This window comes from Cygnus olor, chromosome 1 (genome assembly GCF_009769625.2).
Source record: "Cygnus olor isolate bCygOlo1 chromosome 1, bCygOlo1.pri.v2, whole genome shotgun sequence".
In the NCBI taxonomy this organism is placed as follows: domain Eukaryota; kingdom Metazoa; phylum Chordata; class Aves; order Anseriformes; family Anatidae; genus Cygnus; species Cygnus olor.
In genome coordinates, this window is record NC_049169.1 from 142,183,701 (window position 1) to 142,204,302 (window position 20,602).

Here is a 20,602-nt window from a genome sequence, read left to right on the forward strand (position 1 = left end):
TCCACTAACATTCCAAGAAAATATTTATTTCTTAATATTTGTTGTTCAGTAAGATACCACAAACTGCTTATCATTTCCAGCTTGTTTATGCTACGGGTGGATGTAGTTTATATTAAACTTTGCAATTGACTTTAAGGTGACAAATTTACCATGAATCAAGCCTGCTGACCTGCAACTAAAGTAGAAGGTGCAGCTGGAAGTAATTGTTTCTGCTTTGACTGACAGTCATGCAGCACATAGTGCAAAACAGCATTGTGGATTTGGGAAGAAATTGCCTAAGTTTTATAATTGTATGTCTCCTACTCCTGCAATTTTAGGAAGTATCACATTTGAGGGAAAATTCTATCTGCCCAGGAGGGAGAGGAGTAAGGACACAGCAACTGATAGCATAAGTCCACTGAATAGACTGTTCAGTGGGCTCTGTAGCAGCACGTTTTTCTTTATACAGACAAAAGGAAGGGGATATGAGTTTCAACACTCAGCAACTGTTCCTCAACTACAAAGAGCTGGTATGCCTGTGGCTTCTTTTAATGTCTCTTGGTTCTTGAAAAATTAGGTTCTTGTGCAGTCCTAAATCCTTTTACCTCTTTCTAGCTCTACTATATACCGTGCACTATTACTTTCTATTCATAAATTAAAGGATTGACTATAATAATGATCTTTGGAAAGATTTAACTGAAATACCTGAACAGGCAATGGTGGTTCTCATTTCTCCAATAACATAATGAATAGCTACTTAATAAATTTACTTTGGTATTCTACTTGGATGTTGTCCTTAAAAATATATTACAGCTCTTACAAATACTATCTTGACTGCATAACTAATTTTGGATGAAAAGGGCTTCCTGGTTTTCTTGAGATGGCAACAGCAAGAAACAACAACAAAATCTACCAATCAAAGAAACAAAAGAACCCACAAGTAAACAGCAACAACCAGATCACAAAGTACAAAAGCCCCTTATTTAATAGTCCATCTGAACAGGTCAGGCTACTGGTGTGAAATCAGAATCTCTCCAGAAAAATTCATATATTATCCTTGGCTTGATGGGTATCATTGACTTGTGTACCTCATTAGAGTATCTCAAAACATTCTTTTTTTCTTCTCCTCATTGCTTGAAAAGTAGAGGACAACAACAAAAGATGTCAAATTAATTTAAGATTTTATTTTTTTCCCCCAATGTGTGTGTTTGTATAAAAGTTTCAATTCAAAGTCCCCAAGGCCAAAATGAGTATGTTAGTGTTTGGAGAGGAAGACAAACATCACTGACGAAGAAGACAACTTTTAGCCAAAATAAAATCTTCAGAGACAACTAATCTATGAAACAGCCAATGTTGGGAGCACCAGGTTGTTTGTTTACCTTAAAAGCTGAGACATTCAGCTTCTTAAACAAAAATATTTGTTTTTTTATTTTGCATATTTAGAACAGTTTTATACTGCACAATCAACCTTTCAAGGGAACCTAGTCCCCTTGATGAAGTACTTGACTACCATTTACTCTATAGAGTACCACAGAACAACCTGTTTCCTTTTAGGCAAAGAAATGCCATTATCCACATTTTATTCATGGGGCACTGAGGTACGGTCAAATCCAAATTCATGAAAAAGGTCAGTGGTGGGGCCAGGATTGACTCGTTACATGTGCTATGATCTTGTTAGTTCTTATTGGTGGGGGGGACCCAAAGATTGTTCACACTGTTGCATAGATCATAAAAATATCTTTTGTAATTACAGCCCTGGTTATTTTCCCAAAACATTCCTGGAGGGAAGGTGTTGGGACAGACCATGTAATCTAAACCATAGTCTAATGGCCTAAACCTCAAAACATTTGGAGAAATTCATGTCTACTTTCTGAATTTTCCCTTATATTAGTGTGGCTCCAGTTCCATCTGCTCCTGGAAGTAACTAGTGCCATAGGTTGGCCTGCAGTGGGTAAAATTAAAAGAATTTGCACAAGTACAGAGGGCTTACAATGTTTAAGAACTCTGTGACATTGGATACTTCTGAAAGCACTTCAATGTCTTAGAAACCCAACAACAACAGCAACAAAACCCCAACACTGTAACTTCCCTCCTTGATAATTATCCATAAATTGTGACTATTATTAGAACAGCATAAATCTATCAAAAGCTGGAAGTTGCCAGATCTCCTCCAGTTTGAATTTGAATGTGGATTCCAGGCCTCCAGTATGGAAAGCCTGCATGTGTAATATGTGAGTGTGCACTTCTTGATCTCTTTTAATCAAGAGAAAAATGGATAATGGAGTAGCAGAATTTTGAGAAAGAATGCAAATTGCTGTACATTGCAATGAAATGTTTCCCCTTAGGATTACAGTGCCTAGTAAGACTCCTCTGCGTGAGCTGGAGCTGATAAATGAAGCTTTTGCTTGCATAAAGGCAGAAAGGTTAGAACTCATCTGGGCCAACCTTAGGACCTGGCTCTCCAGTACTCAATCAGGCAAAGCACCAGCAGAAGTCAGAGAGGTTTGCCCCTTAATGAGAATTACCGGACTAAATCTTCCTTTGCAGAGCTGGCAGTGTAATCCTGCTGTGGTAAAACGATACATAAGGGTCCTTTAATAAGTCTTAATTTGCTTTGACCACTGCTAGCATTTTAGGTCCACAATGGCTTTCACAGCTATAGGTTGTTCTTTGTTGGCCAGCAACGTATTATGTTCAGAGGTAATTCCTTGTCAGTGCTCTCAGCTGAAAGCCATTCTTGTCCTTTCTGCTGCATCCAACCTTTCTTCCACCTATGTCATTATTGTGGGTAGGAGAAGTTCTGTGACTGCCTGACTCTTCCTTTTTTCTTACTGTGGAAATGGAGATGAACAAAAATGTGCCATATTTATTTACAGAGAAAGATTAAATCATAATATAAATTCAAGAGAAACGTATGCTACAAAATACAATTAAGGCATCAGACATTTAATAAAGCTACTACATGGCAAAAAGAGCTACTGTGTGTTTTCCTAAACACAGTAATTTTGTGAGCTTTCTCAACCTTCAACAAAGGAGAGAAAATGTGTCTTGTCTTAGAGGATCACAAAGTAAAGCAGGGTTACTTTAAGTTTCTTTACTTCACATTCTCCTTATGTTTCAAGGATGATGTTATCATGGTTCAGCTGGTAGCTGGTTAAAAAAAAAACAGTAACTTGACCATGAGTCTGAAACACATCTGGGTAACATGACATGCAGATATGGACAGTATGACGAAAGCTGCTGCAAACACCTTGTATGACTTGCAAGTAAGAACACACTAGAACAGACCTTCCATATTTCTTCTGCCTTAATTTCTGTTTTGCTAAGTCAATTTCTGATCAGTGAGATATCCTACTGGTTCAGAAAGAAAGCAGTGAGCAAGATAGATGGTCTGTTAAAGCAAACACTGCATTTTTATTAGCTGTAACAACAGAACTAGGGGAAGCAATAACTAAGTAGTTCATCCCTTCACAAATCTGTCAGGACATGCTCTCTACAGCTGCCAAAACAATGGCCATAAAGCAGATCAGCACTTAATATTAAGTTAAGGCTGAAATACAGATGCAACAAAAAATTATAAATATTACTACATAATCCTACCTAGCCAAGCCTCCTAGAAAATCTGCTTAAAGCAGATTTCCACCACTAACACGGGCTCATAGTGTGGATAAAATTTTGCAGCCCACAGAGAGAATAAGCCAAAAAACAATGCAAACCGAGGACTCCAGCAGGAAGAAACCAGTGAACAAACGGGTGAAAAGTGAGTGGAACAAAGAAAAAGGCACTTAGTGATCTGTGAAAACTAGTAAGAAGAATTGGCTGAGCTCCAGCCAGTTGTGAGGTTGCTCATGATTAGGAAGGAACTTTTCCCCATTCAGTCATGTGCCAGGTAATCTAGCCCACATGCTATCTAGCACTGGATGTCACCTCATCTCAAATAGATGAAAATAGTAACATTAGCAGTTCTTTGGTCAACTATTTTAATACAACAATGCTTTAAATGAGTCAAATAAACTAACTGCAAATATCAAATAAGTAACCTATGCACTCAGTGTACTTTGATATGTTTGCTATAAAGTGGGTAATACTGCAATCTTTCTATTGTTTTACCCCTAGTTTTCAAACTGTACATAAAGTTCGAATTGTCATTCACAACTGTAATGATTCAGAAAGACCTGTGTTTAGTTTAAAAGAAGTATTCAGAAAAGTAAGACATCTCTTGTTTGTGGGCAAGATCTGTTTTCCAAACTACAAATTTAGGGATTACTCCTTACATCTATTACACTACTGTAAAAACCTGGAACATGTTTTGAGGACACAGACTGTATCAGCAAATAAAGATGCTAAGCTCAGATCTGATGAATTTCAGTCCCTGTTTCCCTGTTCCTCTTCCATCAAAATTTCTATACCAACTCACCAAAGTTCACCTGCAAGTTCCCAAACTGCCACAGTGAAAAAAAAAAAAGAGAGAGAGAGAGAGAGAGAGAGAGAGAGAGAGAGTGAAAGAAATATGTATAATGGTATAATGTTAAATTATAATTTAATATGTTAAAATGTTAATTTCCCAAGTTCTTCCTGCAGGTTACTATATTGCCTGCAGGGGTCACTATGACATCCTCTGGCCTCTTAAATATTTTTGAATTCTACACAGTCAAGACTTAAAATTATCTAAATTTAAGAAACTTTTTTTTTTTTTTTTGGATTAAATTATTCTCCCACCTTCAATGCTTGTTTGTAGGACTTTGAAAAAAATGAAACCATGATTTTCTGTGGTGTTTTGGGAAATAAGGCAACTACATGATTTGCCAGCAGAACTAAAAATTATTGCTATTCCCTTGCCCTACTTTGTCTGTGGTTTTCAACAGAGAGATCTTGGAGGCTATTTCAGGGTAATCATCGAGAAGATAAGCTGAATAATCTAGATGACCCAAAACAGTGCTTCCCTATCACTCTGGCTTTTCTGCTAACATTGCCTGTCAGTCCCTTGCAGAACAATACACCACACGTCACTGTCCCGTATGCTGGCCCTTCTTCCACTACTTTTGTGCAGTAGTAGTACAATAACTTTCCTGTACAGTGACTCTCTGTGTCATTAAAAGAAGGGGCTGGGTTTTCCTCTAAGATCACTTCCCAAAGTCTTTGCTCAGTCTTTACCCTTACAAAATCTTGTTCAAATCAATGGATATTTGCATGAGAAAGCACTCACTTAAAATTAGACCTGAGTGAAAAAGGGTTTGGTGGGGGAAAGGAGGAGGTAGGGGTGGGGGGTAATAGTTACTTTCATAAACTAATAGTGCAACATTTGTTGTGGTTAGCTATGATGTATCGAACATATAGCTTAGGGTTTTAGTTTGAGTGTTGAAGTAGATTGAACTCTTCTAAATGTTAATATGCATGTTTTCTAGCGTCTTAAGGCTCTGTTTGAAAGTTGATTGTTTTTGTTAATAAAATATAAATAAAAACAATATAAATAAAATGAAGCATGATAGATTATTCAGCCAGGAAACAAATAAATGCAACTCCTTTGCCCCCACTCCCCGCCCCCCCCCCCAGGCCAGTACTGTTTGTGGCTGTCAAACATACTGGACATATGGCTTGCCAAAAATCCAGCTGATGACACTGTACTCAGTGAGGACAAAGTCAAAAGGGGGGGGGTGGGGGGTGGGGGGAATGATGGGAAGGGAAGGGTGAGAGTGAGAGAGAAAGGAAAAAAAAAATAACAAGCAAGCCTAAAAGTTTAGGTCGCCCCCCTCCCCCCCCCCCCCCCCCCGCCCTCCAAGCTACCACGTAAACACCTGTTTAATGTTCAAAGTGCAAGTACCCATTATTTTCCAATGATCCTTGATCCTTAACATGAGGTAAAAACTTGATGCTACTCTCCCCTCTGTACCCACCCTCAAAGCAAGTGACAAGAGGTGACAATGGAGACAGTGTATGTAGGGACCAAAGAAGTCTGTGCTATAGCCCCTTTTCTAGTAGAAGATCATGGATTTTACTCCTTATCCACATAAAGCTCTCCTGTTTATGCTTTATGCTGATGGAGTGAATTTCACCCTCCATAATTTTGCCTACCCTAGCTCAAGTCACTTAGGAAGCCTTTATGTAGATTTTACACTTAATTAACATAACCTCATCAGACTTGGTATTTTCTGGAATTTACACGAACTGGATGTCTTAAGAAACCCTGACTAGAGACAAAGACATCAGGATTGCTTTATTGAGAGAGGGGAAGAAAAATATTGTATACACCAATAAGGCAAAGAAAAACTTGGATTAGAAGATGGATTTAGTGGGTTAAGAAGTCACAGAACTTTGACAAAGCACAAGTTTGCTAATACAAATAAGAACCCTGAGCTACATTTGAATTCACATCACACTACACCTGGTAAGAATTAGTCTAGCACAGCATCATCAATCATAGTGTGGTTGTCAGTTTTGACATCCTTTAAGTCTACGTTGTGTGCTTAATGACTACATTACAGAAAATGTAAACAGACACCAAACATACAGGTATGTCCTATATATTTTTTTAAGATGTTGTATATTTAAAAATAATAATAAAGAAGCACCAATGTTGTTTTATATGGAGAATGAATAAGTGACCTGTAATCTGTTAGAAAATATTCAGGAAAAAAAAAAAAAAAAAGTTTTTAATAACAAAGACTACAAGAAAAAAGAAAGGGAATATTCAGGAACTTTGGTTTATCCAAATTAGTAAAATATAAATTAACATTTAGAGGGAATAGAGATTCCCTTAGTTTTGCTATTATATATTTTCTCTCTCACAAACATTCTGCAGAGATTAAATATTATTTTTACTATACATCCTGTGAATTTTTCAGTTTGATATGGTGACTGTGATTTACTAATAAGGACTCCGGAGTCACTTGTGAGCCCATTACAGGCCCTGTATTAATAATTCATAAGGGGAAAACATGCTGAAGAAGTGCTTGGGATCATGACCTAAGTGAAATGCCTGAGTTCAAACTAAAAATCTCCCAAATTCCATTTTTATTATTAGCAGATTTCTAGAATTACAACACTTACAAGAAAGGTTTCAGTTTTGCAGCTCTGGAGGTTGCCCAGGTATTATGAATATAAGGCCCCTTGTCTCGTTTGCTTGTGTGATCTGTGATTAAAACTTCTACAGACTTGTTTGAGTGCAGGATCAGGTCCCTCCGCAATTCATTCGGGGAAAGCTTAATTTGAGATTTTGGTGAGTGTTTATTTTCTGGCTCAACAGCAGCATATTTCAGAGGCGGGAAAAATGTATGCAAAAGAAGGGTCAAAATCCAGATGTAAGAATGAATAGCAAGAATATGTTCATAGGGTGCAGGAGTAGTGAGAACTGTAAATGCATGTCTGATTTGGTTTGTGAAAGATATTTCTATCTCTTTACTGGAACTGTATTGTACTTTCTCCTGGTTTGTATGTAACTGTCTCTGTAGAAATATGACAAAGGCTGTAAAATAAAAAGATCTCACTTTTTCTTTGCAAATTAGTTTGGTTAAGTTTCCAAAGTAAAAGAAAGAACCAGAAAAACATGTTTTATTTTAATTCATTTGAATAATCTTCCTCATTTCCATGATCTATCACTCACAGATAAGAAGCACCTTGCAAATTTTATTATTTCTACAAAATATATCTTATTCAATTAGCAACTGTCAGTGAAAAAAAAAACAACAGACAATAAACCTCCAGCTCTGATTAAAAAGGAAAGAAATGTTGAGTGAAATGCATGATATTGAAAGCTATTATATTTCTTTGAAAATGAACATTCATACAGAAATCACTTTCAAAGTTTTTTACTGAACATGAGTCAAAGGCCCAAACTTGGTTTGATTTTAGTCATCTGGAGCAAAATTTGAGACAGGAACTGCCTCACCTATCTGTCGTTTTAATTCAACTATTTGTTTTTGGGAATAACAATGCTTCAAAGCTTTGAGGGAGTTCATGTCTTTTTGGAATTTTGTTTTACTCCTTTATAATCCCCCATTTCACTTTTTCAGAACAAGGAAAAATAAGAAAACAACAACAACAACAACAAAACAGCACTCTATTATCCTTACTTTATTAAAACATAATAACCCAAAGAAGGAAATTTCATGTCTCCATTTATCCCAATTTCTAAACAAGAATTTTATTGTGACAACACGTCTCAGATAAAAGAATACAATTAAGACACCTTACACATGTGCTTATTACAGGTCTGAATTATTATTTAAAAGCTGAGATGCTTTCACTGAAATACGTGGGTGGTGCACCAACAAAGTATTGAATATTAATTACTATTTTTATAAACTAATTCTCATAAGTCTTTGGTCTAAGCCTATAGTCCTTACTCAAGCAAAACACCTAGAATGCTTTGGGAGTTTTACCTAGCTCAGTACTTTAATCTCCTTAGAGATCAATAAATAATTAAAAATTTTATCATAGAAGCTACTGTGTTTTAAAAATGACTTCTTTTAAATTAATCTTTGCTCTACTTATTGGAGACAGAGTGAAGAATTTCTCCCCTGCATTTGCGCATGCACCCCCTCAAAACAAAACAAACAAACAGAAAAACTGTTCAGGAAGCATTTTTGATGTTAGATCCACTGCCTTAGCTTGGTTCTTAAACAGTCCCATTTTTGAATTGCTTTTCCTTTAACAACCTGATTACATTGCACAATTTACTTCCACAGTTCCAGTGCTCCTCATTACTAATTCCAATAGCAAAAACTTGCCAGAACCCCTGAGAAGCAAACCTTCAAATCTGGAATTAAATAACAGAATATATTACACATTGGACATTTACAGGGAAACTTTACTTGAGGGAAAATAAATACAAACATCTTGTTCTGTGATCTGTAAGTAAACTACTTTACGCACTGTGCTGCTCCTAGAAAGGCTTCTGACAATAACTTCTTTCAAACCAAAGTTTTAACAGTGTGATTCTGAGGCTGGCATATATACTTCATACAGTATTAATAAAGGGTTTCCCAAATTAATGAAAATGTACTCTGTTCACATATAATGAATAAGCACCTAATTAAAAGCACAGTAAAACCAGGAGCAGAGATACTGGTGTTTCTTTTTTTTTTTTTTTTTAAATATTTATTTATTTTATTAATATCCATTGTATTACTTTAGCCTTTAATGTGAGCCTCTTCAGCTGACTGATGCCCAAAGGGGAGCTAACAAATCGCTCAGCTGGTGGCTGACACTGGTCCTGAAGAAAGCTAGTAAGGAACACTTTGCAGTCTTTCAGAGCCCCTACACCAGCTGTCACCCAGCTATGGGTGCTGAAAAGCTCCTGTCACTTCATCCAAAGGGATTTACTTGGTCAGAAGGAAAATTTAAATACAAAGCATGCAGCTAAGAAGCTAGTGAAAAGGATTATGAGTGCACAAGAGCACATGTGTATAAGACACTAATACATCTTTAGGAAATTTCAGATCCCCAAAGCCAGGATTACTGCCAGAGGCAGTGTGGTATACGTATGCTGGGACCTTTACCGTTAAGAGTTATTATCTCCAAACTATTCAACTTTATAGGTCTTTCATCATGTGAGGGTTTTTTTTTTTTGGTGGTGATGGTGGGGAGGAGGAGGTTGTTTTAAAAAACGCTACCCTTATCTTCAATAGGGAAATAAGAAAAGCCATTCCCGAGCTATTATTTGGCAGAATTCACCTGCATGCAAAATACTCCATAGCTTTTTGCTACTGTCAGATGTTTAATTTCTGTGTGTGTGTGTGTGTGCATGCACCGTTGTCCAACTGGCCCAAAACGTCCAGCTTAACTGTTTAATCATGGCTAAAGCAAACAAAGCGCCGAGTCCCACGCTCGCTCCCCGAACTGCTGAGCACAGGGGATGAGCACGCTGCAGAGGTGCACGACAGGAGCGACCTGCCTCACGAGGAGAAGGTGTCTGGCTCCGATCTGGCCATCTTCGCGGACTGGCACTCGAGAAAATAACACGCTAGTCCTGCTGGCTGAGCTTGAAGGGGAAGGCTCGACTGGGAAAGCCGCAGCGCTACAGAGAGTTGAAAATGCTCTGCCAGAGAGAGTTGAGGGAGGGTTTTGAGAGTCTAGCCTTCTTTTTCTTTTCCTCTTTTCATTTTTTAAACGTCGGTTTAAAATCACCGGAGGGAGAAAGAAAGGGGAAAAAAAAAAAAAAAAAAGCAAAACGTGAAACCGAAGAGCAACGTCTATAAAAACTTACATTTTTTAGCCAGCTTAACACTGCAGCCACATCCGACTCGGAGCAGCACCCGTGCTGGCTGGCCTGTGGCGAGGTACCGCTACTCTAGGTTAATAAAACCCCCCCGGCCTGGCCTGCCGGCCAAGGGGGAGCCGACGGCAGGGGCAGGTCGCTGGGTGCAGGAGCGGAAGGAGCGGAGCGGGGCCCGCCGCCGGAGAGCTCCGGGGGAAGGGGGCGGCCGCCGGCTGCTGCTGGCCCCGAGGGGCTCGGGGAGGAGGAGGGGGCGCAGGGGGGGTGCGCGGGCTCACCTGAGGCCGGCCCGGGGCGGGGAGGGTGGGGAGAGAGAGGAGGAGGAGGAGGGAGAGGGGAAAGGGGACGTGAGAGGTTTGACGGGGAGCTGGGGGGGGGGGGGGACACGCAAATAAATCGTGTTTGGGGGAAAATTCCCCGCGTCGAGCCTTTGAGGACATCAGCATTATGTGTCTTACAAAGCGTGGGGTTTAACAAAAAGTGCTACACGGCTCAAACCGGCTGCCTTTAGAGGTCACTAGAACATCGCTGCAGTATTTACAAATTTTCCATGAAGGATTAGAAGTTAGTCTAAAGCCCTATATACACTATATACAGTTCCAGTGGATGCTGTATACTATTATCTAAATTTCTTCACATAGACTATCATGTATCTGCCCCAGCAAAGCTGATTAGTGAAGCAGCTTGACTCTGACATATCCTTTATGCCAGCCACAAGCTGCCTTGCACAGCCACCTTATTCACTGGGGAGACAGGCCTGAAGCAAGATTGTAACACAACAAATGCAAATGAGATGAGCCTTACACCACTTAAACCGAGATGGCTATAATATGTAACAGCTTAATGTGCCCGCAGAAGTGATTGATGCCCCTTCCATATCTCTAAAGAGCTGCCGTTTTGATGCACTCTTTTTTTAACTAATATTTCTTTCTACTTCTCTTCCTGGCAATGTCTTTCTCTTCATCCTCACCGTGGAGAAAGGAGACAGGGAACAAAATACCAAACAACTTATCAAAGCCAGTTGTCTCCCTCAAGATCCTCATTTGATGAATACAAAATTTGGGAGGACTTCTTAACCATCTCTTGGTAGTTTATTTAGAATACTCCAGCAAAAGTTTGCCCCACTGTAAAGCAGTTATTGTTAATAATAGGCAACGTTGCTTCCTATGGGAAAGAACCACTGAGTGGGATCTGACTGCTTGCATTAGGGCTATGCAGTTTAGAAGTCTGAAGGAACCCTTGCTATTAACCCCAACAGACCACAGCCCCACTATGACTCTGCTTGCATAGCAGAGAGCCACAAATTTGGGGAAAATTTTAGACAAATCTAGCATCCTGCACCAGCCTAACCACATGCTGCATTAACCTAACTGGCTATACATTTCTAATCAGTATTCGTTCCCTGTCCTTAAAATAAACAGAAAACAGATTTCTCCATTTCCCCTAAAATCAATCTTTCACTGTATCTGTCAGTTGCTTTCTCCCAATTAGTATTCTAAATTCATTTATTTTTGTCATAAATTAATTTTTTTTACGTACCTTGGCACGAGTTTTTCATTCAATACTTGTGAGTAATGTGACAGACTTAACGTTGTGTTGCTTAGCAGTATTAAAAAGACAAAAAAAAAAAAAAAAAACAAAAAAAAAACAAAAAAAAAACAACAAAAAAAACAACTTTGTTAATGAATTGAGATGAATCAAAAATGCCTTATTAATTATCGCTTGCCTAGTAGGCTAAGGCTTGGCTCTTCACCTCACTGGCCCAGAGAACATTTCTTGCCTTTGGCCATGTCGGAGGGGCTCATTAAAACATCTCTTGGGAGCAGACAGAAATTGTTAGTGAAAAGCAATGGTCAGTGCCTCAGCTAGAACACAGCAGGGAAGGGAATCCCTCATCACTGAGAGCTAACAAGGCTGTATGTATTACACCTGTAATCAAACTGCTCCAAAAATGCCAGGAGACCACTGGGCTCTCTTTGTGATTGGCAAAGTTATCTGAAAACGCTGAATCCAATCCATAATTGATGTGCACACATACAATTACAAGCCTCCAGATATCAGTTAAAATGTTGCAGTTGCAAGCCTTAAGGAGTGGTAAACTTTAACATGCATGGCATAAAATAAGGTGTTTGACATAATAGAAGTGAACCTGTTTTGCTTCCATGCACTGCCAGTTAAATTTTAATTGAATTTGCTACATTTGTTAACAGATGTAATTATAGAAAACCTCACTGAAAAACAATGATATATGGATAGGCTTGGTATCTTTTAGACATTTTGTGAATTAATTTGTACGTTCAAATAAAGATCTACATCGCCGTTTTCCCTTAGGTAAGTAAAATTTACAGTGACAAGTAATATGACCTTGGGATATTGAAGTCTGAGATTTTTATGTATCCTAAGCATTGGGTTAGTACAAGGTAAAAAACTAGGGCCTTTGCAAGACTTGTATTTGGGTATGGCCTCCCTATAGTCTCCTAGAACAGTCAGAACTCTAAACGGTTTCAATAGTTGGCTTCCAAATAATTCAGCTGTAGTAGATCTTAAGTCAAAATACGAGCTAAATGTGCTGAGCAGACAAATTTAGAAGTCAGTGACAATATCCCCCAAAACAACATATGCATTTATTGTAACTCACGCAAGTCAGCTTCAGGATTAGTCTGTTTTCTTTTAAATTTTTAATTTTTTATTTTTATATTTGCTTGTTTCTTGATTAACTTATGAGAAAGAAACCCTGGTGCTATACATACTGTATGATGTATAAGTAGATAAACATCTAGAGATGTTGAAGATCACTGTGGGTCCTTTTTTGCTCATAGGACAGCAGGGACAACGCGTAGTGTAGGACAGGAAGAGGACATGCAGAACCAGCAAACTACCCACCACAAGTATTTTCAGGATGCACCCAAAAATTTAAGATGGAACAATTATTATTTCTGTTCAAGAAGGCCTCCCTATTTTGTGAAGTACTATGATCTTTAAAAAATGCTATGTAGATCTGTTGTCAGATGTGAACCCCATGTCCATAGTATTGAAAACTGATTCATGAGACTACAACATGAAGACCTTGCTTTCCTCCACTTTATCTACTGATATGTTTATGTAATATACAACTCTAGGGTGTTCTTCTAAACAATTAAAAGAATAAGCTAATTTTTTTATTAGCCATCCATGATCAGGAATAGGTGTCAAATTACAGAATCCCTCTTTCCGGTGCCTCTGGCAGTGTTTGGACTCCCATTCCTTAAACTTATCGGGCGAGGTGCTCCTCTCCTCAGCCTTTACTGTTTCATAATGTTTTGCCCTAGGTTAGTTGCTCAGTCTACCTCTGTAGAGAATGAGAAGGGACAGCTATGTCCAAAACGTGAGTTATCCCACCCGTCTTAGAGAGGAAGATGTTAGAGGGAGCCCAGATGAACCTGTAGAAGGTCAAGGCTTAGGTAAGATGAATCCTGCCTAAAGTAGCTTCACATTCCTTTCTTCATTTTTTTTTTTTTTTTTTTTTTTCTGTCTAGATTAACTTGATTTTGTATCATGTTTTTAATTGTAACATGTTAAGAAACACAACAAATGGGGAGGGGGGAGGAGAAAAAGTCTGATAAAATTCAGTCTTGAAGGGTTGGGTTGAGAGGTGTAAAAGAGTTCAAATACCTATTGACATTTATTTGAAGGCAGAGATTTTTTTCTACTTAATTTTTATACATGAAATTGTAAAGGAGGAAATATATAAAACCACAGACCCTAGCAGTTTCTGCACTAGAACCCCCCCCCCAAAAAAAAAGCAAACAAACAAACAAAAACACCAAAACCCCAAAACCAACAGACAAACACACACACGTGAAAAAAAATGAAAAAAAAAAAAAAAAAAAAAAACAGAAAAAAAACCACACCCTTTTTCTAATTATTCTTGAACTCTAAGGCAGGGAGCTGAGATCTAAGTGTTTTTCAAACTGTTGTCACTCTGAAATATCATTCTGTTATTGCGCCACCCAAATTAGAGGCATAAAGACGTATTTGTTGTTAGCACTGCATGTTTGACTAGAAGCATCATTTATAGTGGTAGAAGTCCTTTCTATTGGGTGCTGTAGAAACAGAAAACAAAAAAGGCAGTCACCACCCTCTAAGAGCAAATAGTTTAAGTGCATCATCAAGTTTGTGACAAGACATCTGTGGTTTAATTTGTAGCACTCTCCTGGTACTAAGAGGATACAAGTATGCAGCCAAGTTCATCCCAGAATCACTGGCTACATTCAGATCACATGAGATGTGAATTTGACCCGTTGACTTCAGTGGTGTAAATGACAGATGCTGAGGATATGGACAAAAGTGACTTTCCCCCACCTTTGCCCTCTCCAAGTTTCAGGGCTGACAGAGGCTCGTCTGTATAATTTAGAACACCTCAAGGCTGCTCCAAGCTCCACTGGCTTGTAACAGCCTCTGAGGTGCTTTTGTGCCACTGAGGGTTTTCTAGTGCATATGCTCTGGCCATGGGCCCTGCAGTGAGGTGTGGAGCAGAACGAAATTGCTGGCTCTGCAGCCCTCAGAGATTGCCCTGGCTCTGAGGCAATCCCCCTGCCTCCATTAGGGCAGTTTTCCAGGTTGTTTGCACCGCCGGAGTCAGAGCCATGCTCTGCTTGTGAAGTTACTTCTTTGCTAGTCAATGTTGAAAATATGAAGGGATGCTAATTTGTCAAACAGGTTGTATTGCCAGCTCGTGCAAAGGTTTCTGCCAGTTATGATTATGGCCTAGGAATTTGCAAGGGACTTGTCCACTTTTTATAGGTCAAATTTTCCCTGAAGATGGTCCTAGCTTTTGAGTTACAATAATTGTATTAATATGATACATATGTTATAAGACATATACATAATGCATAACAATATTGTACATACATATAAAGAATATAAATATATATATAACAGAGCCTTTTAGAAAATCTGACTTCTAATAAAATTTTTAATCAAACATGGGATTAGTAATATCAGTTATCAGTGACTACTAGAATGGTAGTGCACAAATAATTAACAGAGTAGCAATAAATGATATTTGGTAGAAAGAAAAAGGATAAATGTCAGCTACTATATTGAATTAAATGGCCATGTATACTTGTACATGTAATGCACATGCATGCACATATGCCTGGATACATGTATCTTTCATATGTTCAGGTGTATCAACCCTTATATGCATACTTGGTACAATTTCTGATCAAAACAAATAGAGCCCTAAACAGATCATTTAAACTGCAGGCAACTGATGCTTCCAGCCTGTGGTCCCTGCCCTGAATACAAGCAGGTGAGGAATGGTGCTAAATGCTTTTGATGTTGCCAGCTCCCATTTGCCACCCAACTTTTTTCTCCTCCAAAACCTCTTAACAAACTTCAAAGGCCTCCTTGCTTCTTGCCTTAATCCAGTGCACTGAGACCTCTAGTTCAAAGAACTTTCCTTAAACCCTCTTCTTAAACTGCAACCAAAACTTTTTCTTTCCTTTCCACAAAGTAGCAATTACAGCTCTGTTGCGTGGCAATTGGGCTTGGGCCGATCAGCTCCTGCTATTAATTAATCTCACAAAGGGGGCTCATTTCCTGGCATTCAAATTGACAAGAGAGCAGAGAACAGAAAGCTCTTTCAAAGCAGTTCCAGTTAACTGAGGGAAGAGGTATCAGAAGAAAGAGCCCCACAGTATTTGAGGTAGAGGGCACATTTGATACTGCCTATGCTTGCTACTGATTGAATGATTCTGTCGAGGAGAGCTCTTTACTAATCTTTTACCTGCAAAAAGCTCAAGAGCAAGTAAATGCAGCACAAATATTGCTAAATTGTGGCAGAGAGGCTTCACAGGCCAGGCTTTCGATTTCACTCTCCCAGTGCATCTTCTCGAGCATTATACTTACTTTAAACAGAAAGTGTTCACTTTACTAACACAGAAAAGCTCTTGGAAGAAGGGGGGGGGGGGGGGGGGGGGGGGAATGAAGAGGCAAGAAAGAAGAATAGCAGACAAGAGATTAAAGCTTTTTATTCAGTATCTCTTTCGTATTCAAATTGTGCTAAGGGCTCTGTGAAAGTTAGAAGCAAGCTTGTTCAGGAGGGCTTCTAAAGTGTGTACATGGATTTCATGGGAATAGAAAAGAAGCCACGGACTGGGTAATGAAAGAAAGATAAGATGTCCTATATAAAACAACTCAAGAGTGGTTCAATTACTTCAGCAAACCATCAAGCAAGCTTTGAAGATTTGAGGAAACACTGTTAAAATGTAACAAAAAACTCATGTTGCAGGTTTTGTACCACTATATGTTTGTATACTGTGTGAATTATTGAAGCTATATTCCCTCTGTGAACATTATTTACTTCTTTGGGGTTTTTATTATTATATTTCTGGAAGAGCTATGTTTGTCTGGGAGAGTTATGGAAAATGCAACGTTCACGTTTGATCTTTGTATCTGTATGAAAGGAAGTGTGCCTTAAAAAAAAAGAAAAAAAGGCATAATTGTTTACAAAAATAAGCCTGGGAATTAAAGGTCTGTGGCTGTCAGTTTCACATATTTCGTTTTACGGTTAAAATAGCCCTCCTGACAAAGGATAAATGGTATAAGAAACAATCAACTTCTTTCACCCAGGGAAAGGTCTGAACTGAGGAATATACCAGTTATAAAAATAAAAGTCTGCAGTTTAGAAAATACCTATCTTTAATTGCAGCTATCTCTGTCTCCTTCCCCTCCCCAGTTCTCTGTATCGGAACTTGACAAGTAACATCAAACATGGCCCAAGAACAAAGCTAACCAACCATGGCCTGCAGCATCCTTCAACGAAAAGTCACCTTTACTCAAGCTTTGCCATCTAATTTGCAGTGTTTCTGTTTGTACTCTTCAAGCAGAAGTCCTAAAACTCTTACAGTATAAAGCTTTCCTGGTTTCTGTTCAGTAGGATTACAATGAGGATGCTGGAATGATTTAACACTTCTAGCAATCATCAGCCGCAGCCGCCCTGGTGCTCTGACTTCAGAAATGCAGAGCCAAGCCCATTACTTTATTCCATCTTAGTTTGTTTATTTATTTATTTATTTTTAATGCATGCTGAATAACACAGCTGTAAGACTCCAATTTTAAAGTGCAACTTAATCCTCTTCTGTGCCAGTGTCCTGAAACAGAACCAAATTACCTTCATAGATTATTGTTTTTTTAATTTAGTTGGGTCAAATAGATGGCAATGTTATATCCCATTGTGTGAAAGACAGCAATGACTTGTTTGCTTGAATCAAAGTAAACAAAGACAGTTTACAGGTCCTTCCCTCAAGAGAAAAAACCTTACAAAAAGGAATGTCACCAGCAAAATTCATCAACTCATGGAGACAATAAAATGAGAAAAAAAAATTAAACTTAAAATACGAAGTAATTTTCCACTTTCCTGCCCTGTGAACAAGGAAAGTCATATAAACTCATTAAGTATAGCATTAACATTCAAGGGTTTAGCAATCAAAATTTTTCAGGGGACTGTCAAAGATCTCATGGTTTTCTAAAAATTCAGATCATTAACTTGAGACCTCAGATGATCATTAAAGTATGGCACCATTCACTTTACTCAGTATTTAACAGTCCTTCTGGCTTTGCAGGTACCCAGGGAAAGGTTGTTTAAATTGTATCTTGCCTTATGCTGATTTCAACTCTTGATTCCACATGAACCAAACACATTTTGCAAGCAATTCTATTCCGTGTCTGACTATGAATGTCTTCTATTTCTAGGCTGCAGTGGTGTCAGAGATCTTTTGGTTAGATTCTAAGTTTTCCCTCTAAAGACTGGCTGCTGAGAGGGACTGTAATAAGAACTGGTGTCTTGGGGAATCCAAGAAGCCAATGCTGAAAACATTTTAACACCCAAAGACAAGCACCAGTCAAAAAAGTCTTAACACAAAAATCAAAATACTGTTCAAGTATTCCTTTTCTAAATTATTCAAATTATGGTTCATTAATTAGTACTCATGCATTTACTCATGAACCTACTCTTCCTCATTCCTAAAGGAAGAGCTGTCAGGAAGGAGGACAGTAAAGAAATTAAAGGAAAGGACAATTTATATGTTGTAGATGAAACGTTTTTGTTCCTTAGTTTTTATGATGGTCTTTAAAATATGTTGGTAAAATACAGTTGTAATTAGGACTATTCTTCTTCCTGTACTTTCTTCACTTGCCCAATCTCCAATTCATTTTGTTTCTTCCTTCCTTTTGTATATCACTATTTTTGCCCCTGCACTTTACTCTCCAGTAATTTAGGTCCTAGTGGAATTATATCAGCTCATCCTCAATCGATGATCTCCAAGTATCTTTCAAATTGTTATAACGAAGACCATCACATTCTTGGATTTCATATACATATATGAGTATGCAAATTTCTTCCTTGCGTGTTTGGAGTTCTGTCCCACCTTTTTCGACAAAACAACTTCTCCGGTGTAATTCCAACCTTGCTGTAAATAAGATAATTACAACAAACTTAGGTTAACTAAGACTTCACATATGGTTACATGCCATATGTTTTGAATATCTTAGTAATATCTGTTAGTACCTCTATCACTTTCATTGAAACAGTGAGAGATAATCTTTAATTACATTTACAAAATAATTGATTGTTCCTCTTGCTTCTATTGTCTTTCCTCTGTTCTCTGTTCTTCACATCCTACTCCTCTCTCTGTTCTGTTCCTTTCCCTGACTAATTTAGATCGCATGCTTGTTGAAGCATCACTCTTGTCATTTTATGGGTTCTGCTTAACACACATGAATAAACTCCCATCAGCTTGGTTGTCTATTTATATACATACAGGAGGTGTGCAATTCTAGAATTTACCAGTCTGCCTCTGAACAGTGTGAGCGTGCAAGCCTCCAGAAATCAAAGCTCTTTGGTGACCCTCAGCAGGAATGTGGTTTTACCTGGGTTTCATTAAAACTTAATAGCTAGTTTTCCATTGCCTTTGACAAGAATTAGAATGGCTCTCAAACATAAGAGAAAATATACATCTTTAAGTAAAATACAAATGCCTATATGAAAGAAACTCCTTAGATTCTCTCTCTTTAGATGTATGAGAAAACAAAACAGCTTTGTGACTGTCTAAAATTCTTTCTGATTTCTGAAGAGACAGTTTCAAGGGAAATAAATAACAGGCATCTGATTAACTGACCAAAAAAGCAAAGGTCCTTCTCTCTTCCTAAAATGAGCAGTTCCCTTCTCCATCAGCTTAATAAAATTGTCCAGGGCAATTTTGCTGTTTCTGAACTTGATATAAAGACAAATACCATTCTTGAGAGACTATAAAGCATACCTTTAGATCAATAGAGCATAGGAAATCCTCCAGAGATACAGTCTTGTTTATGGTCAGGGAAGCCTTTTTGAGGGTGGAAAAAGAGGGTTTCACAGTATTCAGGTTCATTAGAGTAAGTATCAGCCTAGAGGAGCCCTAATTTCTTTGAGACCACAAAAGAGATTCATTTGAAACCTAAGCTCTTTTTCAATTGTGGTACTGGAATAATAGATTCTATGGCAAGTATCTTGGAGACGGTGGAAACGGCTGCTCGCTTTTTAATGCATAGTTCACTGATTAACATCTGCCTGATTGAACCCTTATAAACTTGGAATGGACTGAAATTTTATTGAGTAGGCTCCTGAAAGGTCTCTGAAACATGTATACAATGCCAATAGACATATAGATGGGCAAATAGGTGGGGTTTCATCAGGCACTACTCTTGCTACCTGAGGACTACACACGGGATTGACAATAAAAGCTACTCAGAGTAATGGTGTCAAGTTGTAGGTGTCACTCATTTCTCTTGCATTCTGCTAAACGTATGTCACTGGATTTGGACAGGAAAACAGACTTCACTGATCACAGGGGCAATAAACGTGATAGTTATCACTGAAGCTTTTCTGAGCTTTCACATAGGGCAAGAAGGGTTTTTAACTTGGAAGGTTTGTATAAGTCCTATCTGTGACAGGAAAGAGGGGAGGAACAGATATAAATGAAAGTTTTTAGAACAATGCATTAAAAATATTTTAGTAGTTTCATCACAGTTAAAGTTGAGTTTCTCTATTAAATGACAAAACCCTTTGGCATCTTCAGTGTCATAACACACCAAACACAGGCTCTCTAGTATCACAATATGGGATTCCAATGTCCTTATTCAAAATGAGTGCTGATTTCCAGAGGATGGCCACAAATGAAGTGAGCAACCTCTTAGCTCCCTTGGATAAAGAGTCTGACCCTGTCCCCAACCCATGCTGAGACCCCTATTTCACCATGTGAATCACTCAGGAAAGCCAGGAGCAGCCAACATCAGGACTTCACTCAGCAGGATGCTGAGTGCTCCAGTATGATGCATAACAGGATAAGTGTATACATTTTAATACTTAATGCTGATATATTTAATGAAGAT